Raw genomic sequence first — 13630 nt, 5'->3', positions numbered from 1 at the left:
ATTCTTCATACCTCTGCAGAGTAAACCCAGTGCTGATTACAGTTTAATTCTCAATCATTTTCAAGTTTATTTTGAAGGAATATGAATTTCCTTCAGAATAAGTTGTCCTGCAATTTTATCTGTAAGGATGTAGCCTATATTGTTAATTCATTGGAACTAGGTGCCTATCATCTTGAACATAAGAACGGCTTCTGTGGATTGGATTGCAAGACTGAAGCCTAAGAACACCTGTATTGTGCAGAGAGGAAATATATGAGGAAGATCTGCTCGTATATAGCATCATTTGGGAATTAATCTTGTAATCAAATTGAATACAGGATTAGTTCTGAAACCTGTTTCTTATATCTGACACCCATTACACTAACCTACATTTCCAACAGCCAGGCAGCTCCTTCAGAGAAGTGTAGTCATCGTTCAGCTGCTATGAGATGGCAAATAAACAGTGATGAAGACTTGGCCCTGACCTCCTCTTTCTTTGCTTTAGAACTGGTGAGAGCAAACCTGGCCTGTACTCAAGACAGAAATGATTACGTAGTTCATGCAGTAATTCCGATACATTTTATTTTGCTTGCTTGTTCCCCATGCCTGCTCTAGGCTTACTTGAATTCATTGCATCTTGGACATGTGTGTGAACCCCCCCCCCCCCATTCTGTAGAGAGGAATTTGACCTTCTGTTCTTACTTTCTCTCCACGAGTGAGATTATATCCTCGTTAGCACAACTGTGTAGCCACATAAAAGCCCCTGAGCAATGTACAATGCGAGGTGGTGGTTTTGTTTTTAGAATGTTTTATTTTACGTCCCTTTTAGAAACATTTCCTTAGATGCAGAACTGTCTGTATTTTATAACATAAAATCAAATGCAGGTTCAGTTGTGAAGGAATTTATCCCTATAGACATAGAGTATAATACTGAATATATCAACTATATCTTTCCTCAATATGTGCAGGATTTTGAAAGAAAAGGATCAAGCAGTTCTTTAAAGTTCAGATCCTGAAATCGATAAATTTTCATCTGCTTCTATCTATCTGCCCTCCCCCACCTGGTGCCTAATGATCTCTAAATATCTTTAGACAGAAAAATGCATTGTAGTATTTTGGACTGACCTGGTTTGAGGATAAAGTACACTGTGCAGAAGAAACAGAAAAGAAAGTGAAAAGAACACAAAGGCAAACATTCAGGGGTGATCAAACATGCCATATTTGTGGATGGACAGGATGTCAGGGTGAAATAGACTATGAAAGCATTAAGATCTGGCAATTGAAAGGAAAATAAAGAGCGCTTTTGATAGTTAAACACTGAAACTTTATTGAAAAGGGGTTGGGGTTGTAATGAAAACAACATCTGGCTATGATTGCTAAAACTTGATTTCAAGAGGGAAAACTGAATGATGTTATCTCACGCTGATTGACATTAAAAAAAAAAACACTTGAAAAATGGACATAAAAAAGGAAAGTTAGACAGATATAGCAAAGCAACAGCTGTTGGAGATGGACAAGCTTTCCCTGGGGATGTATTGCCAAGGAGAAATAAGAGTCTTATTCTGATTGCCTGCTGCTACAAATCAGTATTAGCTCCACTGAAGTCAAACTAGTTGTGCCAGTGTAAAACTGGCATAAGATCAGGATCAGGTATTGAAAGCAAAGGGATAGAATATGACAAACTTCTATCAGGAATCTAATTAGTTTGGCATTATTGTCATGTATAGTTGAGCTTGTAACCTTGGTTTGTTTTTATGATTGATGAGTGTACTCAAATATTGGCAGCATGGTCAGATTATTCTACCAGGTGAAATACCCATAGGACTATCACAGAGATATAAAGCAGAGGGAAGGTTAGGTATGGATTCCTCCTGTTGTACATCATCTTGGTGAGAGAAAATTGGTGCTTACCTATTCCCAGTGATATTTGGGGGTAAGATGGGGCAGAAGGAAGATGACTTAAGCCTGCTGTGCTCATCTTCTTGAAGGTTCCTCAGCAATGGTTCCCATTGATGGGGGTGGGTGTTCCCCCAACCAGGATTGCCTGGCTTTGAGGCATACCTAGCTCTGGAGTGCTCTCCACGATCTGCAGCCCAACACGCTCACACCTCCAGGCTGGAGGCACACAGGCTCACGGCAGAGCCAGCAGGTTCCTGGTGTGCAGCTTGCATGAGAAAACAGATGTGCCAGCTTCCTGCTGCTGTTGGTGGTTATAAAGCTGATGTGAGTTTTGGCTTTGCTGAGCTTCCCCCAGTATGGGGAACTTCTCATGTGTATATGAGACATCTCCAGCTGACTTAAAATAAGTCCTATGAACAGGAAAATGGGCTTTCTGGTCAGCTGTCCCTGTTACATTTTTCTGAAAAGTTCTTTGCTTGATGGGCAGTTTTGTTTTCACTCTGAACTGCGACCATGTGTTAAGGGAGAGCAATTTCTTAACATCTTTTTTAACTTGCTCTAAAGCAAGCGTATGGGTGGGGGCTGCTGTGTTCTGGTGAATAATCTTCTGTCCTGTACTTCATGGACAAACAATGGCTGCAAGATGAAAAAATGGAAGTGAACGTGTGCAGACTTACAAAGCTGTGGTAGGGAAAGGGAGGTGTTGCAGAAGTAGGAAGGGACGGATTATTGGAAAATTAAAATGGATTTTTGAAATAATTAAGAGGCTGTTGGTAATGAAATTGTTTTAACACTGTTTTGTTTCTATGTGACATGAAAAAGCATAAGCTCATAGTACTCTGACACAAGCCAGAGAGAGGGCAGGAGGAAGAGTGTTGGGAAAAGGTTATTATTTTGAGAAGAATTTGCATTGTCTACTTTAGACAACTGTCTTGTGTTGGTAAAGCTGAAATCAGGAACCTGCACACGCACACCAGTTCAGAGCAATGCATTCAGTGTCTTCTCTGCTACTCGATGGAAAAACATAAGGACAGGAGAGAGACCAGCCCTCCAGCACAAGCACTGAGAGTTCACTGCCCAGAGCAGTGATGGTACCTTATTTGTGCTGCCCTATCAGGGCAGGGTAGCAGGACTGAAGATAATTCCATTCAATTTTATCTGTTCTCAGAGAAAACATGAGATTAAACAAGTCTCACCACTGCTAACTATTGGCTAAGAGAAGAAAGGATGAATGCTCTGCCTCCCTTTCTCATCAGGTGGTTAACTGCATGCTTCCTTTACCCACTGTATGTACTTTGTGCTTGAAAAAAATTCTTTAAGCTGTCAGGAATAGAAGTAATATGTCTCATCAAATTGGCTTTCATCCTGTTTCATCAAACTCAAACCTTTTTTTTCCTGGCTTTCTGGCTTGTTTCTGAATCTTCTCTCTCTTCCTCTCAGACCTCTTCCCAAAAGCGTGTTCTACAGTGGTTTCCTTCTACAGAAACTAGTTTTATGGGATTTATAGCATAGGGGGACCTGCTTTACAGTGACCATTAGCCCTTTGGCATCACCCCATCCTTTCTGTGCTAAGGCAAAGAAAGATCTATTCACTTTTTGTATTTTGTGCTATTGTTCACAAAGTGTGGCATTGAGCTTAAAGGGGTCACCAAACTGAAAGCAATTGCATAGTAGTCCGTCCTTGCTTTACAGACAGAATGATTTGCAAATAAATTATTGGCCATGTTAAGAAATAATGAAGGGGTCCGTGAATCCCGTAGTAAAAGGTTCTTTCCAGGAAACAAGCATCATCTGAGTAGTTCTGAGGATCTAGATGGTGAGGCAATAGCACAAAAATTTTCCTCCCAGTTTGGATCCATTTATGCTTATTGATTTTAAGTGTATTTTGTGATATTAGGATCCAGTCATACCTGGAGGCTTGGCGCTTACGTTTGTTGTTTATTGCTGTCTGTAAATAAACCCTTTCTGCTTCTCTGGACTCGGGGATTCTTATCTTAATCTTTACCATCTTCCAAGGAATTTGTTGTAATTTGTTTTTTTTTTTTTCTCTAGAGTGGGGAGAACCATGGCAGATTGCATTTGGTATTGCAGATTGCAGGGTTATCATAGGGGAATTTACTTTTGTAATTATCTGATCATTATGTAAAAGTCTAATTCCTTAAAACTTACTTTTGTGGCAAAGGCTACCCCTTTTTTCTAAGCAGTGTCTAAAATAATGGATCCTTGAGCTGGACTGGAGTGTCTTGCTCATATTTAAACATTACTTGGTAATAATTTTATGCATCATGTAAATCTTTACATAATGAAGTGTTTTGACATTCATCTCATGCCGTTACATTTCCTTTTTGATGACAAACTAAACTGTCACCAGTGTGCATAGCATTCCAAGTGCCCTCTACCATTCCAGCCTCATTTGCTTTGAACTTGCGTGGTTGTATTTTAAATCAGGAATGTAATATCAAAGCACTCATCAGAAATATCAACTTTTGAATACTTAATCTTCCCCAGTGGGAATACCTCGGTTAAGCATGGTTTTGATGTAAAGAAGTGCTGCTTCCCTATTGCCTCTGAAAGGACTTGCTCCCTGTCATTGCACAACTGAATTTGACCCTCTGCTTGTAAGTCCCCACTCTTCTTTCCTTCTAATATGCAATGATCTGTGACAATAGAAATAATGTTCAACCTTGTTTTGTCTTGTTAACAGCATGTGGTTAGAATATTGCACTACCATTTCAGTATTATTTTTACACTTGTCCCCTACTGTCTTGGCTGGTTGCCAGCACAGTGATTTATGCTTTGTTTGCCTCCAGATGTGATTATTGCTTTCCTTTCCTGGTTGGACTATCTGAGTTAGTTCTTCACAGATTTAAATGCCGGAGCACACAAATCAGGGACTTGTTTAAATTAATTTGCAGTGAAAATGGCCACAGAACTTCCTTAAGGAACAGAAAGCCCCTGGACAAAAGTTTAATTTCAATAGAAATTTTTAAACTAAATTATTTTGGCTTTAAATGATGATGATGATGTAAGCTAGCCCAGATTAAAAATATGTAATCTCATCTTTTTAAGTGCAGCCCTGGGCTGCATTTTCTAGTAAAGGGAAACTTTCCCATGACACTTACAATCTTTAGTCAAAACACACCTTTGTGATGAAAAGACAGCTTACAAAGAACATTTTATAAGTCTTTGATTTCTGTCTTTTTTCACTTTAAAAATGGATTTAATGCCCACTTTAAGATATGCTGAACTTCAAGGAACTTGGAATTTTATATTCCTAAACAGTGCTACATTCAGAGCATTTAATTTCATAAGTATCTTCTGTTTCAAAAAAGAATCCCTTTATTCCCGACCTTCCCCCAAGCACCTGAGGACAACTGTTTACCTAAACAATTTAAAATCAGACATCATGGAGATGAAAACAGAACTAATCATGCTTAAGTGACCAAGGTGAAGAATTTTGAATAAAAAAACTATTAGTTTATCCTTCTATTGAGCCTCTCTGCCACCCCTCCCAAATATCCAGGCTTTCCAATTTCTTGTTTTTAAATCTGTATTGCCTCTGACTTCAATATGAATGATATACTGACATAAATTTTCATAAGATGTAACAAGAAAATGCATTATTAATTTGGAATACATATGAACATCTTTAGAGGAAATGATTTGAATTCAGACATCTGGAAAATGAAAGCATTATGTATTGACCTACCATGATTTGCTGTGATACTAGTAATTTTCTATTCATTTGCCTCAGTACCAGTGAAAAGAGTATTGTATTTAAAACCAGAACTGCTAGTGCTGTATTATTTAGAACAGTACTCCCCAAAGCAAAATGACTAAGGAGACCTACTGCAGCTAATATCTGATCGAGCAAGACACATTCCAGTTCTGTTGCCTTTAAATACACAGGGTCAATATGTATTCATTTGTAAATGCATCTTCACTTCTGCAGCAATAGAAGGCAGATCATCTGTGTAAACCAATATTGGTTACTGCAGAAATCCCCCCCCAGCTACAAGAAACCAGTGCTTTGTGATATCATCTTGTGTGGTAACTGTACCAGTTAGCCTCTGAAATTTCCTGACCCAATGCAAAAAGTGTTTTTTTTTTATTAAATACATAACTGAGTAAAACGTGAAATAATAATGCGGGTGTCTTGCTGGCTATTCTTTTTATTAACAGCAGAACTGTGCACTGCTTGTTCTTTAGGATCTGTTTGTGCTGCCTTCAATTACTTGCTGAGAGCTGCTCAGATCTGGCTCCCATGTCATTGTTTGTATTGCACAGAAACATGAATCAAGCCTGTCAGTCTTTTGATGTATATGCCAAGTCAACAGTGCAGTCATTGTAAGTACTTATCAAAAACCCCTCCATGTTTTCTACCAATGAAGACAGAACAATTTTTGCCCCTTTGCTTGTTTTTATCACTCTCTGTGGAAGATTTCTTTAAAAGTGACGTTTATTTGTCAGCTGGAAAAAATAATCTTGTCAGGTGTTGTTCTTAATTATAGATTTTGAGATTTGTGAAGCTTACATTTTATTTTTCACTTCAGGACATAATGTCTCAAAAAGCATAAAGTTAATAGTAGAGCCAGCATTGCATTTTTCTGTTTTCTTCCTTTGGCAGTTACCTTATAACCTACCTCTACTTGTAAGGAATCAGACCTAGCAGTTGTGCTTCCAGAAAGCAGAGGTATGGACAGGTAGATGTTTACTGAATCTCAAAATACAGTTAAATACAAGCTATCCTAATCTCTTTATGGGAGAATATTAAGCTGACATTGTCAGTTTAATTTATCCAAGGAATAAATGTCCTGTTGCCCCAGGGACTCTAGGGAAAGGTATTTTGAGTTTTGGTCATTATGCCAGGCATAATAGTCTCTTTTTCTCTGAATCAGTTTTATGGTCTTAAAATAGGAAAAGCCATAGTATACTGGAAAAAAAGTCAAGAAACCTATATGCTTTAATTTGGGTTTCTGTAATGGACAAAAACTCTGAGACAAGATAAAACTGTGGTAAAATTTCAACACAGTAAATCAGGAGGTCTTTGTTTCTGTATCTGATGTTGTTAATCTGTCAGTTTTCATTAGACCCACAGGTTTGATTCTTGTACTCCTTAAAGTTCAGAGCAGTCCTAATATGCATCGCAGTTTAAGAGCAAATAACAGTGCAGAGACTAAATGGGTGCGGATACCAAAACACTTTGATCACAGATATATGCATTTTTCAGAATTGCACATCTTCCTTGTTCTGTTGGAGAGGTGGCACAGTCCAGAAGAGAAGTTCACAAGTTAGTTTAATCTTCCCAGCCACACCATGTGTCCTTTTTTTTTTTTTTTTTTTTTTTTTTTTAAGCATCCCCTTCCTCTCAGGTGATCCCAAGACCTGCTGCAGGGCCATGCATCCCCTGGTGTCCTCGAGGGACTCTGGATACCATCAGCAACAGGATCAGGTAGAGAATATCTGATTCTTGACTGGCTCTTTCTTGCACTCAGTGCCTGGAAAGTGGCTGGTGCTTACATTCTGCTCCTCTCAGAGGTTCCCCCCTATAAGTGACTTCCCTATTCTTATAATTAAATCACTCCCTTATGCTGTAGAGTTGAGTAAAGGTCACCTACTTATGCTAATATTATAGTCTACTCTGCCTAGCTTATGCTAACTGCTACAACATATTATTTTCTTTAAAAATAGGTCTGGAGTGAATTTTTCAAATGCGTACTCATTAGATGCTGGTATTAACCCTGGAATTACTGTATTTAAATTCTCACCTATAACACATTACTCCGACACCAATAATAAGCAACAACTATCTTCTTTTTATGCTTTTTATTATATTTAAAACAACAAAAATGCTAATTATATTGCTATTAATGACATTTGCCATAAAGCTTCAGCTGTAAGCTTACTGCAAAGTAAAAGAAAAAAAAAAGCTTAACTAACAGCTGCCCCCATGTTCACACCCCCTGACAAAACAACAGCAACAAAAACCCTGTGGCTTTCTATAATGCAAAAATGTCTCAATTGGATTTGATCCAATTTATTTCCAGTAAGTTTTGCAGTCAGGAAGAAAAAGAGTTGCTCTGTTTCAAAAAATAATAATAATAAAAAATTGAATAGCCTCATTTGTATTCTTCTATCAGTTATCTATGATTCATATGTACATTTTGGAATACAATACATAGATGAGTCATACTGAGAAACAGCCTCTGCATAGGAAATTACATTGTCATTTTAGAGTAACATTTCTTTCCCAAACTGAAACAAAGAGGGCTATAAGTAACCACAGATCAAGCTTCGCAATGTTGGAGAACTTGTTCAGAAAACCCACTCCCCTTTGGTTTTGCAAAACCAGAGCCTGATTCGAAGCATACGAAGTACATGCTTGCTAATTCCCATTAGTTCTGGTTGTCCTGGGAACCTCCCAAGCTCCCAACTTTAGCCTGTGTTTTTTCTAGGAACAAGATATCTTAAAGGACAGCTTGAACTTTGTTCTAACTGAGCCGTCTGCCAGGGCTTTTCTCTCTGAGTACTTAAGGAATGACAAGCCTTTGTCCAACCCTCAGAGGGCTGTGTGTACATCTGAAGTCAGATAATTAGGGGTCAGACTTCATGTCTGGTACATGCAAACTGTAACAGAGCACACACTTAGTGATGTTTATGGGTGGTTTGCTGAGAACAACAAATTCAGATGTATGTGCCAGGTCAAGGTCCCTCTGAACTGGAACTGCCAGTGTGACAATCAGTGGTTGTCCTTCGGCAGGAAGAGCCACATAATGCAGTATCTGCCTGAAGAGCTACAGCCATCAAAGCACATTGTCTAGGGCAATGTCAGAATTATTACTTCTAATGTAAAGCCTTTGATGAAGCAGTGTCCTTATTACATTAATGTGTCCTCTTAAAATTTCTGGAGACTAGGAGAATAGTCTTATCCTCTTGTTCTCTTCTGTACCAAATCATCATTCGAGATGGAAGGAATGAAGCATAGGAGCTTTCTAACTTATTCAGGATCCTCTAAATATTCCTGAATGATGGAAATTGTAAATAGAGAACGTCATCCCAACTGCATTTGCTGACTGCCAAATGCATTGTAATTCCCTAGCCTTTCAAATAAATGTTGTTCATATGCATTGCAAAGCCTGCAGGAGGAGGAACTAAATGTACCGAGATTTGAAGCTCAGTACTCAAGAGAGTGGATATCACTCAGGCTGTGGGTTCTGAAACCACATATGAGTAAAACACAAGCATTTTTCCCAGTTTTTGGAAACACGGGACCGTACACTTTTAATCGCTGGTATGTAATTTACCTGATTAGTGCTTTCGGAGTATTAGTAAAACTCAGTGAGGGAAAACAGATATGAAAACTAGAGTATATGCATGAAATATCAGTGATTATGTCATATATGCATCTGAGAATTGGACTTTATTCAAGTCAGGATCTAATCCAGCTCCCATTAAGTCAGCGGGAATTTTGCCAGTGAAAACAATAGTAACAGGATCTGGCCAAAATAATTTAATCCACCCTCTTCAGCTGCTGTGCTCACAGCGAGAATGTTGCCATTAAGAAGTTTATATGGACATAAATATTCACTTTAATTTCCTAGAGTTTGTCTACTTGCTTAAAATTGCATTTGTGATTAAAAAAAGAACAACACAATGTATTATGGCTGCATTTTAATCACTATAGGTTCAGGAATAAATAGAAAACAGTTTAAATATTTTATACAGATTATATTGCGATCTTGAATTAACAATTCATTTTGGAGTTATTTCTTTTTCTTTCTCTGTTAGCTTATCTTTCTCCTCTTGGTTCAGGTTTCCAAGCTAATATGTGAGGGTGACTGTGATGGATTTGGATTTTTTCTCCTGTAATTGCATTCCGTAAAATTGTCATTATGCATGTTGTATCACCGGGTCACACCTCACCTCATGCTGCAATTTCATTCCAAGAGGAGGAAAGGTTTCGGGGTGTACCATACTAGGACTAAATTTAATAGGCTGCTACAAACCTTTGGAGGATGCAAGACATTGATATGGGGTAGTCTCTAATAGCTGGAGGGTTTTTTGGAAATTGTCCGCAAAGGTTTACAAAACCAGATCCTGCTTGTCAGTGCTGCTAGTTGCCCATTAAGTTCATTAGATCATGACTGGGAATTGCTCAGGTTTACCTCTTTGGCTTAGGACTTTCTCAGGGAGGAGATGCCTTGTTTGGAGACCTGGTGCCTTGTCCCCCTGCGCCTGGCATCTGTTCTGAGCTCACTCCATTTGGGGAGCTCTGTAACTCTATGCCCTTCTTTTCCCTCCATTCCCAGGGTACAGCGCTGAGTGGTGAGCTCTTTTTGGTGCTAACGGGAACCTGCCTCACACTACAACCTGCACAGTGCCCATCTACAGATGCTAGTGCAAGGATCAGGTATGTTATGCTTCCTGAAATTGCCACTGAAAGCATTTAGGGTTTGAAACAATTGTCTCTGGTTTGTTTCCATGATATCTGGGGAGTGAAAGGAAGCAGAAGCAAAACAGTGTGCAGAGTGGTTGCCATTTAAAGTAACCACATGTTCTGTTGTACCTTGTACTCACCATGGTTATTTTCTATTCTAGCTAACTTTGGAGCAGAGGATAACCATATCTTCCATGATGCTCCTGCCTTTCTCCCAAGTACTTCCTTCCCTCTTTTCTGTTAATGTCTCACAACCATATGATATCATCTTGTTCTTCTCTGTTACTAAAGGTAAAAATGTTACTTCAGAATCCTGAGCAATTCTCCTCCCTGTCTTCTCCCTTCTCTTTTTCTGCTTTGAGTCTAGATGTATTTCCTCCTGTTTCTGAATCCTTGAAAACCTGTGGAGGTTAAATTAAGACAAAAAAGTAATACATCCATTTTAACACTACTTTATGGCATCAGAACATCTAGTATTCTGTTCCGTATTAGAAAGTCTGTTGATTTTTCAAACTTACTCTCTGTGTTTAAAACTGTTTCTCAGTGGAGCCTGGGCCAGGCAGAGGGGAATCCAGGAGGCAGCAACACCCCTGCAGGGTTGTACTTCAGTGTGCACACATTTGGGTTGCCAAATGACACCATTGGGAAATTGCATACCTAGACCCCACCTCCTCATATTCCAGACTTTAAATTCACTTTTGGATTTGCTTTATGTTTCTTACTCTTGACAGGGTGGTGGTATACAAACCCTCGTAGCTTATTCTCTTTCTCTGCTATTTCTGCTGGTTTTGATATTGTGGCTCACTCATGCTTTCCACTCATTGTATAGCCTTGGTTTTTACAACTATCTCTGTACTGCAGTGTAGAGATATGTGCATTAGCTGTGTGTGTGCGTTTAACTTAAAATATTAAACTGCAGAGGCTGTTATCCAGGAAATATTTGGATCATTTTACAGTGGATATTTGAAACCTATTAATGGGTAGTGAATGTTACAAAATTCTCATACTCTCTCCTAAAAAATATTTGGAACGATTTTATGTGTGTCTCTGCAAAATCATTTAATTTTGCATTCCAACTATCTGTTTATAAAGTTCATTGTATATTAGATTTGGTTTATGAAAAAGAGGCAGTGAAATTCAATAGATTGCATTAAAATCCTGAATAGGAAATGAGATAAAAACATTCCTCCTGGATATATAGAGTTATTAGTTCTATGACAGAACATTATTTTCTATTTAGTGAATTATTCATTCCAAAGAGACAAATTGAAGAAATGACTCTGAAAAAGAAACAAGAACTCTCAACATATAGTTGCTTGATTTTTTTTTGTTGTAGTTGTTTTTGATTATCTAAACTATTGGAAGAATCAATGAATCTTTCTTGTATTAATGGCCTGGAAACACATTACAACAGCATAGTAGCTTATTTATAGCTATATAAAGTTGAATTACATTTAATCAGACAGTTGCATACAATTTTTGCAATCACACTGAAAAGGAACAGCAACCTCAGCATATTTTTGAGACTTTGAATGTAGAACTTTTAGGATTTCCTTTTGCAGCTGTTAGGAAAAGGAAAGTACATCTGACTTGCTCTCCAGGATGCAGTGCATGCACTACCACTGTTTCTGGGAGGAGGGAGCCCATGCTGTTCCAAATTCAGCTGTAAACACTGATTCCCCAGAGAAGTGCAATATACTCGGTGCAAAATATGAGTAACTAATGTTTTCATGGATGTCAGCTCTCACAGTAAGTCTGTTTTCTATTTCAATTAATATTTTGCATAAATCAGTGTCTCAGTAAAATAAGCAATACCAGACTGAAAAGAACACAAGGCAACTGTAATTAAGCCACATCTTTAGTAATGTGCTGAACAAACAATGGAAAAAATTACTTTCTGGTTAGTAAATCAATTGTAATCAACCTCATTCCACCCACTCATCCACCTCTGTGAGGGGATAATACAGCTGTAGATATCAGGAACAAATCCAGCAACTAAATTAATAAAGCAAAATTGGTGGTTCAGCTACACGTGTTGGCATGAATGTATTACTCCCTACAGCTTTATCTCTGCAAACATCTTTTTGTTCCCAGAGGGCACTTTAAAATATATGTTATTAAAAGAAATATAAAGGAATTACTTAGCCTTATAATTATTGCATCTTTTAAGAGCTACTCTGCCTGTTGCTAAAGAATTTGAAATGTGATAGATTACCATTAACAAACTACCTCCAATAGTCAAATATTACCTATGGGCTCATATTGCTTTTATCTACATAAAATGAGTGAGGCTTTAGGAATATCTGGTGTCAAGATGTTGTCAGATGTTGTTAAGTTCAAAATGATCAAATAAGATAGAGTAATCAATGGTGGAGTGACTACCCACAAGTGGTATGGACTAACAAGTCAATATGATTCTGCCACTTTGATGTAAATACAAGATGGTACAGGCTCATCATTTGTCAAACCTTTCTAATAGATGTGGCAGAAGAATCATAGAATCATTAAGGTTAGAAAAGACCTCTAAGGTAATCTAGTCCAACTGTCCACCTACCACCAATATCGTCCACTGAACCATGTCCCTAAGTACCGCATCTACCCTTTCCTTAAACACCTTCAGGGATGGTTACTCCACCACTTCCCTGGGCAGCCTGCCCCAATGAAAGAAAGAAAGGCATTTCCTGCCTACCAAAGTGAGGGGGAAGATGCAAAGGGACAGACCCCCAGAGCCCATTCCTAAAGACAGGATGAAACTGCATTATTTTTCCATATTTCTTGTGTAAGATATCCAGGAAATCCTCATTAGTGATAAGTGAACGTCAGCTAAATCTTAATTTTTGCAGGCTTCCAACAGAGTAGAGATTATTAAATCTAGTAAATACCTCCCAGGAAATTAATTTTGGCTTGACCAAAACCACAAAAATGAGTGGGAGGCAGAATTAAGACTTCGAAATTAATGTCCTTTTTTTCATTTTTAAGATCATTCTGCCTTAACCAACCTGTGTGTATATTGGACTTTCTTTTTTTTTTTTTTGACTCCAGAGAAGCTCAAATGTTGCTTGTCTGTCTTGAGGTACTAGTAGGTTCAGCTTTGAATATTCAGTGAAATTATGACATGAGATCTGCGGATGAAGATGAGACATCGGACACAGACTTCACTGGACCTTGTGATTATATGCAACAAAGTTGTTTGTAGGGGCAGTTTCAGCAGCAAGCTTATGCTCTCCTGTACCTGGGTTTGAATGTTTGCTGACGGAGTCTGCAGTGATACCTACATAAAGCAAACAGTGGAGAAAACATGCTAGTGTGGAAGAA

At 38.3% G+C, this 13630-nt stretch overlaps 1 protein-coding gene across 1 annotated transcript in view; it reads left to right on the top strand.

Annotated features, from left to right (window-relative positions):
• Nucleotides 1-10512: 10512 nt before the first annotated feature.
• The window catches only part of CABCOCO1 (ciliary associated calcium binding coiled-coil 1), a 70008-nt gene continuing 66890 nt past the window's right edge, over nucleotides 10513-13630 (top strand). The window contains exon 1 of the mRNA XM_035544520.2: nucleotides 10513-10606. The gene's annotated coding sequence lies outside the window, so the exon portion shown is untranslated. The remainder of the gene's footprint in view (nucleotides 10607-13630) is intronic.

This window comes from Cygnus atratus, chromosome 7 (genome assembly GCF_013377495.2).
Source record: "Cygnus atratus isolate AKBS03 ecotype Queensland, Australia chromosome 7, CAtr_DNAZoo_HiC_assembly, whole genome shotgun sequence".
Lineage (NCBI taxonomy): Eukaryota > Metazoa > Chordata > Aves > Anseriformes > Anatidae > Cygnus > Cygnus atratus.
Note: the sequence above shows the minus strand (reverse complement) of the source record. Positions and strands in the feature narration are given on the sequence as shown.